Raw genomic sequence first — 4,227 nt, 5'->3', positions numbered from 1 at the left:
AAACTCCTTTTTTTTTTTACAATTTTTGAGGGTGATAGGTCTGTATGATGATATGATGATATGATACCTCACTTAGGTTTCCATTAGGTTTTCAAATTTTGATAATTTTAACCAACTTCCAGATTCTGAGATTTGACATTTGGTATGATCAGTTGCAGATGTTGATGAGAACAGTATTTTAAATGTATGTTTTTGATTTTGTTTGACCCTAAGGTTTCTGAGTATTTAGATTTCCCTATTGTTTTTCCTGATATTTGTTGGAAGAAATCAAAATCATGGTTTAAGTTGAAGGTGCATATTTTTTTTATTTATTTAGTATTTTAATGCTGTTCATGTTGCATTGGAGAATTTTTAGATTTTATTTTTTTAATCACATTTACAAAGTTTATTTTTGTATGTAAAGCATATATTTTAAAAACATATTCTGTGCAGACTCGTGACTTTGAGAAGACAGATAGCAACAGTACTTTCTGTTTTTATTATTGCTATTACTGGTAGAGTTATTATCCTTTTGATACCAACCCACTTGAGACCATCCTCGATTCTAAGATATAAACTTCATATTTAAAGTGATATTAATAAAACCTTCCATCAAATTTTTATGTTAATTTATGCTCCAAACACCATCTTGATAATGATAAAATTATTTTACAAAATTCTTCATATTCTCAAAATTAAATAAAATAAAGACAGCACATTTCAAAAGAAAAATGGAGTCAAAAGGTTTAATATAAGACTAGTATTTGAGGAATATTTCACTGCAATTTCTTGCAGTTTGAGAGACTACATCGAGACTTTCTCACTAGCTTGCACAATTGAGCTATTTCATGATGGTAATATTGTTATGTGATGTTAATGGATGAGTAATATGATTCTCTATGTGTCATTATTAACTTGTTCCTATTTTGTTCTTGTTATTATTTTGTTTATATTATTATTCAGAAGACAATCAGAGTTTTGTGAGTAAAGTTCAATCGGTGATTGTTTAGTAATAAAAGTCAACTAATAAGATTTATGAGAAACATAATAAGATTTATTTATTCCTCATATTCTTTTCACAACACATTTTCAAATAATTATAATCTACTTTTAGGTGCAAACCACAAATAAAATGTCAATTCATGACAATTCCACAACCCCCTCAGGTAAAGCAAGAAGGCACTTCATCTCAATTATGAGAAGATGACATCACTAAGCTATTCAAAATACTGATATTGATAAACCAGCTTCAGAAATTTTGTGGCTTCAATAGTTATCAATTTAGACCTCCTACATATGTTGTCAACATAACTGTCTTAGTAATGCTGATAAATTCGAATTATTAATAAATTATTTGTCAACTGATAAATTTCACTGTATTCAAAGTTGTCAAGCTTATCAACAAGTTCTTGACATTTTAGATGATGCCTTTAAGCAACTGTGTTATACACTTGCTGCTCAACAATACAATGGAGAAACATAGAAATGCTTTCTAAAGGTATTAAAACATCAGGTTTAAAGTTGTTGGTACAGAATGCCACTGTTTTGCAGCACGGCATGACAGTAGATGATTCTTTGTTTCCAGAATTGCTAATGAGGAAATTCATGAAAAATTATTGGCAATGACAGATCTTGACCTTGAGGCTGTTATTTCAAAAACACTCTGTTGCCTGAAAGTGTGTTTGATGATAATCTCACCGAAAAAATGAATATTTAAATGAAAACCTTTAATATTCATTCAAGCAAAATGCAAAAAAAAAAAAAAAAATCCTAAAATTTTCTTCACCAAATTAAGATGTGTTATCTCTGTGGAAGTTTCTCTCATCAGTATATTAGCTGTCCTGAACAATAAGTTGAATGTTGATGTTCATCATTTAAAGGGACATTTTTGAAGACATTCTTGAATCAGAGAAAAAAAGGATAGCTCTAACAAAAGTCAAGTATGCATAAAATTATTTTTCATGAGAAACTGTTTGAAAAATTATGGCATCCATTTTACAGTCAAGTAAGACTGAAAAGTATTTACCAAACTTATATTGTTAGTTAATGGAGAATCTAATTGGATGATAAAAGAAATAACTATTGAAGAACCTACACTAATTGCTATGATCAATAATGGATCCACCCAGTCTTACATTGAAGAATGCATCATAAATAAAAGCTCATATCCTTTTTAGATAGAAAATCACAACCCCCCCCTAAAAAACATAAAAATAATAATAATGAAATTATTGTATACAATGCTCAGGTACACTACAACTTGCCAAAAGTGCGCATAAAGCATATGCAGTATTGTACAAATGTCTAGGAAGTGAACAGTGTATGAGTCAGATACATGCTTGCATGTGTATGGAGGGGAGAAAATCAGGTGTAGTGTTGGCGAATCTCAGGAAGCATGGAAGTTTTGAAGGATGCAGTGCTCCGGTTGATACAAAAACTGAACAAATACATAAATGCTGCTCATCTATGATGAAACTTTGAACAAAATATCAAATGCAGAGTTGATGAATCAGTTATGTCATCAACAGAAACTTTATATCAAAACATTAAAAAATGCTTTTTGACTTTAACCCTTTTGTTACTGTATTTATTTTGAGATGCTCTGTGTTTCTTTCAATTACTTTAAATATAACAAAGAATTTAGTAAAATAACTTAGTTATCATTCAGCTAGTGTTAGAAACATAAATTGTGACTAAGGTTTGGTGGAAGATTTTAATTCAAAACTTATGAAAACAAGACATTTGTACTCAGAGCCAGAACCGGTTTCAGCCGGGTTGTTAACAAAAGGGTTAATGGGTCTAATGGGAATCTCATGCCAGTAGTCAATGTTGTCTTTTAATGCTGACATTGATAAAGCCAGTTCTTATACACTGAAGATTTGGTATCCAAGGCAAACAGTTTATGAAAGAAGTCAATCAATTGCACCACAATGAAATTGCTGAACCAAGTCATCCAGTTTGGAATGGATATGTAGCCAAAAATGGCACCAAAAGGTAATTAGTTGTAGACAAGTCAAGAACTATAGGATACATACTCCAATACCATAAATTAGCAAGATGGTCAATAAGTTGTCAAATTTCAAAATCTTTTGGATTCTTAATTTCCTAATTGTATACTATCAAATACCACTGTTTGGTTATGAGTGTTCATATAATGGCGTTTGAAGATGTGGGTAAGTTTTGTCAGTTTTGTAGGCATTACAAATGTCAGTTTTTAGCTTTACAAATGTTAAAAACTTTGATTTTAGCTGGTCATTGACAAAAAAATTGCTGAATATAGATTGAACTTTCATGGACGTACTTTTGCTATAGTACTATGACAAACTAATGGGAATAGCTTCTCTTACATTTAACAATAGAAAGACTTATATTTAGTATCAAAGTTATTTATGTTTTGTTGATAATTTCTAGTGGGTTAGCAGAGGAAAAAAAAAATTATAGTATATAGCTGCTGTCTGTCAAAGAAAAACATTTAATGAGTTAAACATCTGCTGAGTATATTGATTCCAGTGGTCAGTACTTTGTAACATCAGTAATCCTTGACAACAAACTGTTTCTGTTACTGTTATTTACACATGTGAATACAGTGATGTGGTTCAATTTCTAGGCAGTGAGTAGTTGGTGTGTGCGACTCTTGCAAATATTCCTGCTATATGTTCAATCGAGTATTACCAATATCCATGACAACAAAGATTCTATCTGGCCAATTAAGTAACAGTACTAACCAATGTGAGACCATACAATCAAGAGCAATGAAATCCAACATTTTAACCATTATGTAAGACAGCTTAAAGGACTTAATGAAGAGAGTAAAGAGAGTAAAGGTTTCTTAAGCCAGAGGAGATTATCATATAATTCCCATTAGATAACTATCTTTAGATAACTATCTTTAACTTTTTTCTTTATATATAATTATTTCTAACTATTTAATGAACTGTTATTATTATTATTATTATTATTATTATTATTATTATTTTATGTTTGACTTTTGTTTTGCATTTGTACAAGTTGGATCCAAGTCTCACCCAGAGACCTCAAGAGACAACAAGTTAGAAGTTCATGTAGGTGTTATGCCTAGGGTACCATATATTTGGATTTGTACAGTTTTGTTCAAGTGAATGTTTAAGAAACCATAAGAAAATTATGTTTGCTTTAAAATTTGAGATCACATAGACAGTATTTTACGTAGGATATGGGCAGTTCCCATGAGCACTATCTTTTGGACTTCAGCCATTTTGGGGTTTCCTG

This window comes from Octopus bimaculoides, chromosome 4 (assembly GCF_001194135.2).
Source record: "Octopus bimaculoides isolate UCB-OBI-ISO-001 chromosome 4, ASM119413v2, whole genome shotgun sequence".
Lineage (NCBI taxonomy): Eukaryota > Metazoa > Mollusca > Cephalopoda > Octopoda > Octopodidae > Octopus > Octopus bimaculoides.
The sequence above is the reverse complement of the archived record's forward strand: the minus strand, read 5'-3'. Positions refer to the sequence as shown.